Source organism: Salvelinus sp. IW2-2015, linkage group LG36, assembly GCF_002910315.2.
Source record: "Salvelinus sp. IW2-2015 linkage group LG36, ASM291031v2, whole genome shotgun sequence".
NCBI lineage: Eukaryota > Metazoa > Chordata > Actinopteri > Salmoniformes > Salmonidae > Salvelinus > Salvelinus sp. IW2-2015.
Genome location: NC_036875.1, coordinates 38,020,399 through 38,036,638, shown reverse-complemented (window position 1 = coordinate 38,036,638; position 16,240 = coordinate 38,020,399). Strand labels below are relative to the sequence as shown.

Below are 16,240 nucleotides of genomic sequence, written 5' to 3'. Positions count from 1 at the left end.
TACCCCGGCCAGGTCGATTAGAAAGGCCTGTTCGCTGAAGTGTTTTAGGGAGTGTTTGACAGTGATGAGGGGTGGTTGTTTTACCGCAGACCCATTACGGATGCAGGCAGTGATCACTGAGATCTTGGTTGAAAACAGCAGAGGTGTATTTGGAGGGCGAGTTATTTGGAGGGCGAGGATGTTATCTATGACGGTGCCCGTGTTTACGGATTTGGGGTTGTACCTGGTAGGTTCATAGATCATTTGTGTGAGATTGAGGGCATCAAGCTTAGATTGTAGGATGTCCGAGGTGTTAAGCATGTCCCAGTTTAGGTCACCTAGCAGCACGAGCGCAGAAGATAGATGGGGGGCAATCAATTCACATATGGTGTCCAGGGCACAGCTGGGGGCAGATGGTGGTCTATAGCAAGCGGCAATGGTGAGAGACTTGTTTCTGGAAAGGTGAATTTTTAGAAGTAGAAGCTCGAATTGTTTTGGTACAGACCAGGATAGTAAGATAGAACTCTGCAGGCTATCTCTGCAGTAGATTGCAACACCGCCCCCTTTGGCAGTTCTATCTTGGCGTAAAGTGTTTTAGTTAGGGATGGAAATTTCAGGGTTTTTGGTGGTTTTCCTAAGCCAGGATTCAGACACGGCTAAGACATCCGGGTTGGCAGAATGTGCTGAAGCAGTAAATAAAGCAAACTTAGGGAGTAGGCTTCTAATGTTAACATGCATGAAACCAAGGCTTTTACGGTTACAGAAGTCAACAAATGAGAGCACCTGGGGAGTAGGAGGGGAGCTAGGCACTGCAGGTCCTGGATTAACCTGACTTGTTGGGTGCTGACTTGTTTCACCCTCGACAACTACTGTGATTATTATTATTTGACCATGCTGGTCATTTATGAACATTTGAACATCTTGGCCATGTTCTGTTATAATCTCCACCCGGCACAGCCAGAAGAGGACTGGCCAACCCTCATAGCCTGGTTCCTCTCTAGGTTTCTTCCTAGGTTTTGGCATTTCTAGGGAGTTTTTCCTAGCCACCATGCTTCTACACCTGCATTGCTTGCTGTTTGGGGTTTTAGGCTGGGTTTCTGTACAGCACTTTGATATATCAGCTGATGTAAGAAGGCCTATATAAATAKATTTGATTTGATTAACCTCTACATCACCCAAGCAGGAAGTCCACTGTGTGCAGCTCACCCTGCACTAACACAAAAAACCTGAGCATGTCTAGCTCTGCTAAGCATCCCAGTAAAGCAAGAAAAACATTTAAGCATCACAGAAAGGTGTTAAAAATAGCCACCTTAACATATGTAACTAAAGAAACAAGGTTCATGTAATCAATAATTTGCTAGTAATAGATTACATTCATATTCTGACAATCTCTGAAACTCACTTAGATAATACTGTTGATGATACAGTTGTAGCAATACATGGTTTTAAGATCTAAAGAAAATACAGAAATGCCAAAGGTGGAGGTGTCGCTGTTTTTATATTCAGAACCAGATTCCTGTAAAGCTTAGAGAGGATATCATGTTAACTACTGTTGAAGTAATATGGCTACAGGTTCATCTGTCTCACCTGAAGCACATTCCGGTGGGAATCTGCTATAGACCACCAAGTGCAAACAGTCAGTATCTGGATAACATGTGTGAAATGCTTGATAATAATATATGTGATATCATTAGTGACGTATATTTTCTGGGTGATTTAAATATTGACTGGCTTTCATCAGGCTGTCCACTCCAGAGAGAGCTTCAAACTGGAACTAGGGCCTGCAACCTGGTTCAGGTTATCAATCAACTTACCAGGGTAGTTACAAACAGCACAGGAATAAAATCATCAACATGTATTGATCGCATCTTTACTAATGCCTCAGAAATGAGTTTGAAAGCATAATCCAAATCCATCGGATGTAGGGATCACAATATTGTAGCCATATCTAGGAAAACCAATGTTTCTAAGGCTGGGCCTAATATAGTGTGTAAGAGGTCATACAATAAGTGTTGTAGTGATTCCTATGTTGTTGATGTAAAGAATATTTGTGGTGTGTTGTGAGGAGCAACCAGATGCTGCACTTGACACATTCATGAAATTGCTTATCCCAGTTACTAATAATCATGCACATATTAAGAAAATGACTGTAAAAACGGTTAAATCCCTGTGGATTGATGAGGAATTGAAAAATGTTATGGTTGAGAGGGATGAGGCAAAATAAATGGCAGATAGGTCTGGTTGTACAACCGATTGGCAAACGTACTGCAAATTGAGAAATCATGTGACTAAACTCAATAAAAAGAAGAAGAAACTACACTATGAAACAAAGATAAATGACATAAAGAACGATAGTAAAACGCTTCGGAGCACCTTAAATGAAATTTTGGGCAAAAAGGCTAACTCTGCTCCATCATTCATTGAATCAGATGGCTCATTCATCACAAAACCCAATGACATCTACTTTAATAATTGTTTCATTGGCAAGAATAGCAAACTTAGGCATGACATGCCAGCAACAAACGCTGACACTACACATCCAAGTATATCTGATCAAATTATGAAGGACAAGCATTGTACTTTTGAATTCTGTAAAGTAAGTGTGGAAGAGGTGAAATAGTTATTGTTGTCTATCAACAATGACAAGCCACCGGGGTCTGACAACTTGGAATGAAAATGACTGAGGATAATAGCACACTATATTGCCACTCCTATTTGCCATGTCTTCAATTTAAGCCTACTAAAAAGTGTGTGCCTTCAGGCCTGGAAGGAAGCAAAAGTCATTCCCCTACCTAAGGACAGTAAAAAAAACTTTTCTTGCTCAAATAGCCAACCTATACACACACGTGTTGTAGATATGTGGTAGTAGAGTAGGGGCCTGAGGGCACAAACGTAATATGTTGTGAAATCTGGGGCCTGATGTACAAATGTATCGTAATGTTTTAAAAAAATGTATAACTGCCTTAATTTTGCTGTACCCCAGGAAGAGTAGCTGCTGCCTTGGCTAATGGGGATCCGTAATAAATACAAATACAAATAATAGCATATCATATCATATCATAGCACATCGTTTACGAAACAGAGCTGAGAGCTCTCCATGCACAATGGGGTCCATTTATAAATATCCCATGTTTTTGTCTTTCCCCTACCCCAATCCCATTATCAATAATGCAACGGGAAAATAGTTTTATAGTTTAATAGTTTTCAACACTAATTACTGCAGTTTGACCATCTCACCACCAGGGGTGCTGCAGCACCTCCAGCACCCCTAACTCCCACAGCTATGGCCCTATAGGTTATTTATCCTAATGACTGATGGTCGGTTTATTCAGTGTTATCCAACTTCAGAACCAGGCATGACCAAAATACTGGTAGTCTATGATTGTTGTCTAAAACATAGAATTGGTGGGTGGCTGCTTACTCTGAGACCTGGCGCCAGTAAGATGGGCAATTTATTCTAGTCATGTAACCCAGTGAACTGAGCTAAACTGACAGCTGCATTATTCATTTATGACTTTCTTGTGGTTCTCAAATGTATCCAGTGATCAGGATTGACATGCTGCTCAGAGATGAAATGGCTAGATTCTTCTAGAGGACAAGCAAATGACTGTTCTCATATTTACCTTTGAGAAACAAAAGGAGAAGCCATAGATCTATCATGGGAGGTTTGTGTGGCCCCTGTGTCAGGTGACAGAGATAATGGCAGCCACATTCTCTCAAAGGAGCATGTCCTCATGCAATCCTCTATCACAGAGAGATAACAAGGGGGCACTCTTAGGTCTGGTGCCCTATGAAGGCTACCTGATCTGGCTCCACAAGCAAATCTTCATCATTTATACTGAATATCCACAATGTCCTGCATCTATATAACCTAATTCATCCAATGATTATCAGCTTATGCTGCTGGGCCCTCCTCTTCACATGGTACACATTGAAGCTCAGCAGGCGTTTGGACTTTATCATTTGTTTGATCTTATTGAATTGTGCTTGAAAAGGAAAGTTTCCTGCCGGGAGTGAAAGTGTGATTTTGAAGGTTGACTTTGGCTTTGGCTGGAAACAGCGGGACTTTCATTTCCAGGCTGGAAACAGCGTGACTTTCATTAACAGGCTGGAAACAGCGGGACTTTCGTTAACAGGCTGGAAACAGCAGGACTTTCATTACCAGGCGGGAAACAGCGGGACTTTCGTTAACAGGCTGGAAACAGCAGGACTTTCATTTCTAGGCTGGAAACAGCAGGACTTTCATTAACAGGCTGGAAACAGCAGGACTTTCATTAACAGGCTGGAAACAGCAGGCCTTTCATTAACAGGCTGGAAACAGCAGGACTTTCATTAACAGGCTGGAAACAGCGGGACTTTCATTAACAGGCTGGAAACAGGCGGGCCTTTCATTAACAGGCTGGAAACAGCAGGCCTTTCATTAACAGGCTGGAAACAGCAGGACTTTCATTAACAGGCTGGAAACAGCAGGACTTTCATTACCAGGCTGGAAACAGTGGGACTTTCATTACCAGGCAAGGAAACAGCGAGACTTTCATTAACAGGCTGGAAACAGCAGGACTTTCTTTACCAGGCTGGAAACAGTGGGACTTTCATTACCAGGGCTATCTCTTGATGTGACACACTTCACCATGCCTCTGTGGCACAGGAGGCTGGTGAGTGGAGTACGGCTCATAATAATGACTGGAATGAAGTGAATAGAATGGTATGAAACACAAGGAAACCCAAGGAAAACGTGTTCTGTGGGTGGAATAGTGCTCCAGTTGTCCAGCGACTCTATCACAGCTACTACGTATATAAACTGTCACACGGACAACACCATATTATGTTTTATTTGATTTGGTTTTCCATTCGGTTTCAGTTTGTATTAGCTCTTTGAACAGACCTTTCAGAATAAATGACATCCCTTGACTGAGGCACTTACTGCAGTACATTTCGTACTGCACCACCCACAATGCAGCTGCGATGACAGCATCGTATTGTCGACGCATGCAGGTGTGAAAACAGTCCTGAATCCTCAACATATTCTACTGGATGATTCATGCAATGCAGGCTCTCACTCAGTCTCTAGAATGTAAGGAACTCCTACTGTTGTTGAGATTCATAAAAGGTTGATGAATTTATCAAGAGATACATGAGGCAGAACACAGCAGTACAAGGCTACCTCCTCCACTGTTTAGACTCAAGTCTCCAGTATGGAGAAAAATCTCAGCTAGCTAGAACCTGGTATATACAAACCACCATAGGCAATGAATGTTCAAAAGCACCTCACATGAACGGGTCGATGAAAAGTGCATGTATAATAACATGGAAAGGCAATGGGAGGGAGTAGAAGTATGTAATTCACTCAGAGGAGGTAGGTGGGAGGAGCTATAGGAGGATGGGCTCATTGTAATGGCTGGAATGGAATAAATGGAACGGAGTCAAACGTGGTTTTCATATGTTTGATGTGTTTGACTCCGTTCCATCTATCCAATTCCAGCCGTTACAATGAGCCCATTCTCATATAGCTCGTTCCACCAGCCTACTCTGAGTTATAATGATCCAATTTCTTTTTTCCCCTGTTGGTAATGGTTCTGGATTTCCTTCATATATCTGACGTCATGTAATGGATCAATTCTGATCATTTTGTACAGTGTATAGTGCAGTCATAACTGCTGTTGGTGATTATCTGGATGGATCAGAGATGGACAGCACACCGGCAGTTGTACAGTGTATAGTGCAGTCATAACTGCTGTTGGTGATTATCTGGATGGATCAGAGATGGACAGCACACCGGCAGTTAGATGTAGAAAGGCAGATCAATATGGATGGCATACAGCAAAACACATTGACATTCAACCAAATACCCAAATAAAAGGGCACCCACTGATAAAGCCTGCCTTGTATGAGGTACTCTGGTGATGGGGTTATTGAATGTTTGAGTTGGCATGGCTTGGCAGGACTGGTAAAGTCCTCAAGGCAAAGGTGCTCTTATCCATATGATGCATCGTTCACTGTGTGGACATGCAGAGCCTTCAGAAAGTATTCATACCCCTTGACTTATTCCACATTTTATTGTGCTACAGCCTGAATTCAAAATTGATTAAATATATTTTTCTCTCACCCATCTACACACAATAACCTATAATGACAAAGTGAATCAACTTTAGAAGCTATGAGTCTTTCTGGGTAAGTCTCTAAGAGCTATCCACACCTGGATTGTGTAACATTTGCCCATTTTATTATTTTCAACATTTTTCAAGCTTTGTCAAATTTGTTGTTGATCATTGCTCAGGAACATTCACTGTCTTCTTGGTGATCAACTTGTGTATATGTGATGTTTTACGTTATTGTCCTGTTAAAGTGAAATCATCTCCCAGTGTCTGGTGGAAAGCAGACTGAACCAGGTTTTCCTCTAGGATTTTTCCTGTGCTTAGCTCCATTACGTTTATTTTTTTATCCTGAAACTCCCCAGTCATTAACGATTACAAGCATACCCATAACATGATGCAGCCACCACTATGCCTGAAAATATGGAGAGTGGTACTCAGTAATGTGTTGTATTGGATTTGCCCCAAAACAACACTTTCTATTCAGAACATAAAGTTAATTGTTCTGACAATTTTTTTGCAGTAGTACTTTAGTGCCTTGTTGCTTACAGGATGCACGTTTTGGAATATTTATATTCGGTACAAGCTTCCTTTTTTTTCACTCTGTCATTTAGGTTAGTATTGTAGAGTAACTTCACTGTTGTTGATCCATCCTCAGTTTTCTGCTATCACAGCCATTAAACTCTGTAACTGTTTTCAAGTCACCATTGGTCTCATGGTGAAATCACTGAGCGGTTTCCTTCCTCTCTGAAAGGATCTCTATATCTTTGTAGTGTCTGGGTGTATTGATACACCATCCAAAGTGTAATTAATAATTCACCATGCTCAAAGGGATATTCAAAGTATGCTTCTTTTATTTTTACCCATCTGCCCTTCTTTGCGAGGCATTGTAAAACCTCCCTGGTCTTTGTGGTTGAATCTGTGTTTGAAATTCACTGCATTACAGATAATTTGTGGGGTACAGAGATGATGTAGTCATTTAAAAATCATGTTAAACACTATTATTGCAGACAGAGTTAGTCCATGCAACTTATTATGTGACTTGTTAAGCAAATTTTTACTCCTGAAGTTATTTAGGCTTACCGTAACAAAGGGGTTAAAAACGTATTGACATTTCAGCTTTTAATTTGTTATTAATTTGTAATATTTTTGAAAAGCATAATTCCACTTTGACATTATGGGGTATTGTGTGTAGGCCAATGACAAACCATCTCAATTTAATCCATTTCAATTCCGCATGCAACAAAATGTGGGAAAAGAGGTGTGAATACCTTCTGAAGGCACACACAGTCAAGACATCACAATGGCAACAAGAAGTCAACGAATCAGGTTGATTACAATTGATTTTCTTTTCAGTACGCCTTATTCATACAGATTCCAAATGTTTCCTTGAAGAATTCAATTACTACTGCGTTGATGAAATGAAACAGGTTTCTCTGTCGTTTGTTATATTTAGAGTGTGGATGGATGCATGGAGGGATGGATGGGGGGATGGATGGAGGGAGGGATGAATGGGTGGATGGATATGGATGGGTGGATGGATGGATGGATATGGGTGGATGCATGGGGGGATGGATGGGTGGATGGGTGGATGGATGTGGATGGGTGGATGGAGGGATGAATGGGTGGATGGATGTGGATGGGTGGATGGATGGATGGATGGATAGATATGTGGATGGATGGATATGGGTGGATGGAGTCTGTTTTACACTTCCTCTGGTGTGTGACTTCAGGGAGCATGTTGCTAATTTGAAATGTGAGGGGAAAAAGGCTTTGGTTCTTCACATTTTAGAAAGCTGTTCTTGGCAACCTCCAGCTTGTGTTGTAGACGCGGGTTCCGTTTAGTACAGGAGTCAACAAATGACTCACCCTTGAATGTAGCCTTACGTATTCAGAGATAGTAGAGATGAGAGGCATGCCTTGCTACGGGTGTCATTAAAGAGAAACCCTATACATAATGGATGAGGAAAGGGGTATTGCAGTATTAAACCAATTATGTATGTTGGCGTACCCTCCTAGGTATGTCTGTGGTACACCCCGTTATGTGACAGTATACCCCTTATCTTTGTAAAAGGTCGTTTTTTTGTTCTACTGCCATACACCTGTGCTTGTTTATGTTATCTCCTCACAACCACCCATAGTGTATGCTGTATATTCTGAATACTGGAGTGATAATGAACCCAAATGTATCAATGTAAATTCATCTCCAATGTTTCTCTGCAGATTGTGTCAAAATTGTATTATCCTTGGTTGTTTATCATAAGATATTTAATTTTGTCTGGAGAGGTCAGCTAACTGGTATTGGTCAATGCTAAAACCAAACAAACAAAGCAACAACTTTAAGATATATAAGGCTATTTAGAGAAATAATTGTATATTTTTTTATGTGACTTTTATTTTACTAGGCAAGTCAGTTAAGAACAAATTCTTATTTACAATGACGGCCTACCCCGGCCAAACCCGGACGACGCTGGGCCAATTGTGTGCCGCACTATGGAACTCCCAATCACGGCCGGATGTGACAGCCTGGAATCGAACCAGGGACTGTAGTGACGCCTCTTGCACTGAAATGCAGTGCCTTAGACTGCTGCGCGACTCGGGAGCCCCATGGAAGAGGAAAAATCTATTTGATGATTGTGGTGCCAGTGGAGGCATTTGCATTTCCAATCGTATCGCTCACACACTGATGCAACAGAATTCCCTATTTATAGAGTGCAATGAAATATGCTACAAATAGCAGTAAAGTCCGTAAGTTCCATCTTCTATTTATTTCTGGTGTTACTGGCAAAGGATTACAAACGCCCACTTAATATTGACAATGCCATTAAGAGAGCTATGATGCAGGAGCTTTGTCTGAGTCACAAGAATAACAAGGTATGTTTCTTTACTTTTCATCGCCAATGTAGACCGACCAGACAGGAAGCAAGGTTTTAAACTTGGGAAGACCGCCAAGCATTTTCTGTAAGCAGCTATTACTCTGCAGATTCTATTGATGATACAGGGATTAGGGTGGATCCTGCAAACATTTTGAGCAGGACCCATAATTGAGCCAGACTGGTAGCTATAACAGCATAGTTTCTGTAACCAAATAAGTGCATCTGGGATTGGGAAACCAGTTGTCTTTTTTTATGACAGTCTGCCGTTCTTTAAACTGTTTCTCCAGACAGTATTGTAAGAGTTATTTCCCAGTTCTAATGGAGTTGAGTCTTCAATACGCCTGTATTTAATGTGAGTGGTCTGGTGACATTTCCACAGGCAGGAGAGAGGGCAACCGTATCAGACCCACCATCTGGGGCTGCTGGGATATGGAAGCCAAGCTGTCATTCTCGTCCAATGGGAGCCTTTTTGGCTCCAGTCTGGTATTCACCAGGGGCTAATCAGCCAGTAACCTCTGGTTTCTTTGCATAGTGACACACAGTGTTGGCTAATGATGAGTTCAGTGTGGAGAAGCCTGTCACACAGAGGTGATGCAACCAGAAAGACTAATCAGGAGAGATTTGAATCAAAAGAGTGGCGACAGTACCGTGTATGCCAACCTGAAACAAAATAACAAAATGTAGGTCTATCCCATATTTGCTAAATATGTAAAATATGTTTTTCAACAATAGTAGCATGGCTTCGATGTGGAAATAATATTCTGAACATAGCATTCACGCTGATATAGGCCTACTGTAAAATACATTTGTCTGAGCCATGCACATTCCAAACATTGTCGATAAGCAAGATTGTAAACTGGGTGGTTCGAGCCCTGAATGCTGATTGGCTGACAGCCGTGGTAAATCAGACCGTATACAAAACATTTATTTTTACTGCTCTAATTACGTTGATAACCAGTTTATAATAGCGATAAGGCATCTCAGGGGTTTGTGATATATGGCCAATATACCACAGCTAAGTGCTGTGTCCAGGCACTCTGCGTTGCGTTGTACATAAGATTAGCCCTTTGCCGTGGTATATTTGCCTTATTGCTTAATTAAAGCCCTATGGAGGATTGTACGCACATCCAAACTGAAAGTAAATCACAACTTTACTTAAACTTCTTTAGTACCACGATGTACGCAGGAAAATACACACTGGGATGATAATGACGGAGTAGRATAAACACATAGATTTAGGAGGAGGTCCTAGAGAGTTCCTCTTTTGATTGTCACACAAGACTGCCACTTGATTGGTTAATATAGAACGGTGGGAAGGCCATATGTATATAAATGACGTTTGTACATTAGACAGAAGACAATACTCATCATGTCTGTAAACTGTATCATACAGAGAAAGCATTGTTGCAGCTGTTCTGATAGTATGCAGGCTAACCTTGGGATTTTTGGGGAAAAAGTTAAAAACAAGCCACAGGTGCCTAATAACAAACAACAATGTATTCTGGGTGTTGCAGAAACGAGACTGTAGTGCTTGGGAAATATTTGGGCAGAGATACATTTTCCTCTGAGAAACTGCTCTGTGATCGAAAACCATGTCAGTGTCTGTCATCACGTCTCAATTAGCTKAGTCAGCCAACTGTCTTTCCTATATGTTGTCTTTGTTACTACTGTAAGTGTTATTATTATGCTGTTGTTTTCTCTAAGGCCTGATTGCCCCTGGGTATTAGTTGGTTATCAAATCAAAGTTTATTTGTCACGTGCGCCGAATACAACCTTACAGTGAAATGCTTACTTACCAATAGTGCAAAAAAAGTATTAGGTGAACATTAGGTAAGTAAAGAAATAAAACAACAGCAAAAAGACAGGCTATATACAGTAGCGAGGCTATAAAAGTAGCGAGGCTACATAAGGTATGAATCTCTGTGAGACATTCTCTTTCAGTCATATCCAATACCAGGTGAATCAAACTCCGTTCTTTGAATGATGCTGTGTCTGCATGTATGTATTACAATTATACACTTCAACAGTGTTTACCACTCCTGCTCCTGGGACACATTGTAACTATGCAATAGACTAGAAACATGATTTAAGTAAAGGCTGATTTGTAATTCKWACATAGAGAGAAAAAACAGTACACTACACTTCCTGTGCATATCTAACTCCCTTCATCTGCATTAATCTGAGGACACAGGATAGGTGTAGTATTTCAATGAGATACTTCATTTCAACCAGTAGAGAAAGTGAAACGCTTTATTGAAAGTTCATTATCCAGGTGTTTATAAATGCATTATAAATATTATAATTGTAAAAGTATATTATAAATACATGTTCAATCTGTACTTCAATGCACATATGGTGTGCATTATAAAAAGAGAGGAAGAAAGAGGAGGTGGGGAGAGAGGTGTAGAAGACAGAAAAGGAAAGAGGGAAAACAGAGGATCAGGGAAGACAGCATATGATTAATGAATTACAGTGCTACCCTAATATTCTCTCAGTTCATCACAATTACATAGTGTCTCTAGCGGTGTCCCCTAACCAGCCTTGGGCTCCCAGACAGCCCGAAGGGTATCTTAAGAGCAGATGAGGGACGGGACTGGCTTCCTCTCTCACATCAAAACATACCTGCAGACGAGAGACAGATAGATAGATAGAGAGAGAGCATGATTAAGCTTAGTTTTTTTTATTCTAACACGGTCAGTCATCATAATCATCAGGAGGTGAAATGGAAAACTGACCTTGGATCATTAACTCTGGGACTAKTACGTCTCTATCTGTATTTCAATGTAAAGTATCTCTTTAATAATACTTCCTGTATGATATCCCTTATAACAAATCATGATAACATTGGAATACATGTGCATGTGTAGCATATGACAATAGCAGGATCATATCAAGGATAGTGTCACAAATTTTGATAATTTGAATCAGCTGTGTAGTAATAAGGCAAAACCAGAAATGTGCACCCCTCTGAATCCCAAGGACCAGGACTGAGAACAGCTGCTCTTCATTGGGACCTCTTAATCTGCACACAGGCTTTCACAGCTCTCTGTATTTGTGGACAGAAAACCTCACAAGAAATAGATTACACAAAAGTACCTGCTCTATCCAGAATAGTCTACGTTGCCACTTTGACAGCTGGGCCTGCTCCCATTTCATCCTCCTCCCAAAATTGTTTTTTTGTTGCCATTATCAAGTGTTGCACTGGGGCTAAAACAATATCCTACATAGTGTGGGAGGACTGCACCTAAAAAGGCTGGAGACTCATAACTAATCGAAGAGCATCCATGTATATGTCCTGACCAAAAGATGAGGAGTCAGTGGTACTGTAGGGTTCACTTGACGTTGCACCACAGCAAGATTCTCAGTAGACAGGGGGCATGGGATGTCAGGAACATTGACCCCATTGTCAGTGTTTCAAGATTCCACATTATCCTCCTGATAAAGCAGGTCCTCCACCTGCTGAATCTGGAATGCTCAAAATAAACATCTGTATTAGTGATGATACATATATAAAGGAAGATCTGTCAGGCGATTCACAATACTAAGGAGATGATTGTGGACTATAGGGTAGTGGAGCAGGTTGAGAGCTTCAAGTTCCTTGGTGTCCACATCAACAACAAACTAGAATGGTCCAAACACACCAACACAGTCGTGAAGAGGGCACGACAAAGCCTATTCCCCCTCAGGAAACTAAAAAGATTTGACATGGGTATGAGATCCTCAAAGGTTCTACAGCTGCAACATCGAGAAGCATCTTGACTGGTTGAATCAACTGCCTGGTAACGGCAATTGCTCGGCCCTCCGACGCAAGGCACTACAGAGGGTAGTGCGTACGCCCAGTACATCACTGGGCTAAGCTGCCTGCATCCAGGACCTCTAACACCAGGCGGTGTCAGAGGAAAGCTCTAAAAATTGTCAAAGACCTCAGGCACCCCAGTCATAGACTGTTCTCTTTAACTACCGCATGCAAGCGGTACCGGAGTGCAAGTCTAGGACAAAAGGCTTCTCAACAGTTTTTAAACACCCAAGCCATAAGAACCTCCTGAACAGGTAATCGAATGGCTACCCGAACGATTTGCATCGTGTGCCCCCCCAACCCCTCTTTTTATGCTGCTGGCTAGTCTCTGTTTATCATATATGCATAGTCACTTTAACTACACATTCATGTACATACTACCTCAATTGGGCACCAACCAGTGCTCCCGCACATGTCAATCCAAAATTAAATCTAGAAATCGGCTTCCTATTTCGCAACAAAGCATCTTCACTCATGCTGCCAAAACATACCCTCGTAAAACTGACCCATCCTACCGATCCTCGACTTCGGCGATGTCAGTTACAGAATAGCCTCCAACACTCTACTCAGCAAAATTGGGATGCAGTCTATCACAGTGCCAATCCGTTTTTCACCAAAGCCCATATACTACCCACCACTGCGACCTGTATGCTTCTTTGGCTGGCCCTCGCTTCATACTCGTCGCCAAAACCCACTGGCTCCAGGTCTCTACAAGTCTTTGCTATCTCAGCTCACTGGTCACCATAGCAGCACCCACCCGTAGCACGCGCTCCAGCAGGTATATCTCACTGGTCACCCCAAAGCCACTTCTTCCTTTGGCCGCCTCTCTTCCAGTTCTCTGCTGCAAATGACTGGAACAAACGTAAAAATCTCTGAAGCTGGAGACTCTTATCTCCCTCACTAGCTTTAAGCACCAGCTGTCAGAGCAGCTCACAGATCACTGCACTGTAATAGCTCATCTGTAAATATCCACATCCAATCTACCTCATCCCATACTGTAATGTTATTTTATTTATCTTGCTCCTTTGCACCCCAGTATCTCTACTTGCACATCCTACCATTCCAGTGTTTAATTGCTATATTGTAATTACTTCGCCACCATGGCCTATTTATTGCCTTACCTCTCTTATCCTACCTCATTTGCACATGCTGTATATAGATTTTCCTACTGTATTATTGATTGTATGTTTGTTTATTCCATGTGTAACTCTGTGTTGTTGTATGTGTCAAACTGTTTTGCTTTATCTTGGCCAGGTCGCAGTTGCAAATGAGAACTTGTTCTCAACTAGCCTACCTGGTTAAATAAAGGTGAAATAAATAATTAAAATTGGCTAACCGGGCTATCTGCATTGTGTCCCACCACCCGCCAACCCCTCTTTTACGCTACTGCTACTCTCTTTTCATCATATATGCATAGTCACTTTAACCATATCTACATGTACATACTACCTCGATCAGCCTGACTAACCGGTGTCTGTATATAGCCTCGCTACTGTTTTTTTTTACTGTCTTTTTACTGTTGTTTTATTTCTTTACTTACCTATTGTTCACCTTACCTATTGTTCACCTAATAGAACCTCTAAGTAAGCATTTCACTGTAAGGTCTACACCTGTTGTATTCGGCGCACGTGACAAATAAACGTTGATTTGATGTCACACAGACACATACCTCTGCATAGTCTGGCTCAGACACAGGTGTTTTGGAGCATTCCGATATGCCACAGCTGGTGAGGTGTCAGGTTTGCCTCTGTTCTTAAAGAGTGATTATTCCAACTCTCTGTGAAATGTTGCAGATCTGCCCGCAGTTGAGGTAGGAACACATATCCCATATCAGAAGAGGTGGATAGAATTTGACAGGTCAAGGTAGCCTTATTCTTCCAAACTGTGCAGCAAGTTGTAGTACTGACATGTCACAGCACTCTAAACATCTCTCCATAAGCGTGCCACTCTAACAGAGAGAAAGAAAAGGTTTTGTGGGGGGGGGGACCTAATCTCCTCCATGAATAGTGAACACTGAGGTTATAGAAATGCAAGTTGTGTGTGGCTCTGTGAGTGGTTACTGACTGTATGTGACGCAGACACCTATCTGAGGGTACCTGAAACATTTAAATATAGAGGGCTATGTGTCTCACCACTTGGTTATTGGTTATTTCCCCCAGGGAAATCATGACTTGGCAGCAACAGGGGCTTGATAGTCCAGTGAAAATGGCTGAGTGTTTATGTGGTGTAAATATTAAAATTAGCAGCTGACATCTTAAGTTTTTTTTAAATTAATGCATGTGAGACAGGTTCCATGTACAACAAGACAGGCAGAGAGGAAGCGAGAAAAACAACACAGAACAGTTTAATTACCTCTGGTTATGGACACTTTTGCCAGCAATAAAGCTTCCATGGCCTGTTCCTTGGACAGTAACCATAGATCTGGCAATATCTACATTTTTGACCCCATGATCAGCTCGCACTCTGAAAGTAYGAAAATATACAAACAATAACGGAGATATGACCGTTCATTCTAAAGCAGCAGATGTCATTTTCAGTATACGTCAATACAGCACAGAAAGCAGCCTTAGGAGGTTTGATGAGGAGATGTCAAGGGTTTGTATACAGAAAGTAACTCGTTACAATATGCATAATCCAAGTAYTTATTTTTTTCATTCTACTGTATCAATATTTACCTTTAAGGCCATCCATTTCTGCCGACTCCATCCACTAAATAATAAACAAATAATTGTACACGACTTCAAATGAAACAAGCAGGGAGCAAGTTTCGAACCCTCAACCTTCTTGCCCGGAGTCCAGCTCGCACCAAAAGCATGCACCAAAAGCATGCTCAAACCTCAGAGTCGATAGAGCGCGTCCTCGCAGTAGCTTGCTACTCAATGTAATAAAGTAATGACTTTTCAAATATGTTACCTTACACGTTATGTTGGCTGACAATTTGTTAGCTACTCTGTAGCAAAATAGCACAGACACTGGACAGAGGAACTCTGCCTAGAAGGTCAGCATCCCGGAGTCGCCTCTATACAGTCCTGTTAATGTTGAGACTGGTGTTTTGTGCGTACTATTTAATGATGCTGCCAGTTGAGGACTTGTGAGGCATCTGTTTCTCAAACTAGAAACTAATGTACTTGTCCTCTTGCTCAGTTGTGCACCAGGTTCTCCCACTCCTCTTTATATTCTGGTTAGAGACAGTTTGCGCTGTTCTGTGAAGGGAGTAGTACACAGCTTTGTACGAGATCTTCAGTTTCTTGGCATTTTCTCGCATGGAATAGCCTTCATTTCTCAGAACAAGAATGGACTGACAAGTTTCAGAGGAAAGTTATTTGTTTCTGGCCATTTTGAGCCTGTAATCGAACCCACAAATGCTGATGCTTAGTTTTTCTAATGATCAATTAGCCTTTTAAAATGATAAACGGATGAGCTACATTTAACATTTACATTTAAGTCATTTAGCAGACGCTCTTATCCAGAGCGACTTACAAATTGGAAAGTTCATA

The 16,240-nt window shown here is 41.5% G+C and overlaps 1 pseudogene; it reads left to right on the top strand.

Annotated features, from left to right (window-relative positions):
- The window catches only part of LOC111959514 (contactin-associated protein-like 5), a 121,165-nt pseudogene that overhangs the window by 2,732 nt on the left and 102,193 nt on the right, over window positions 1-16,240 (top strand).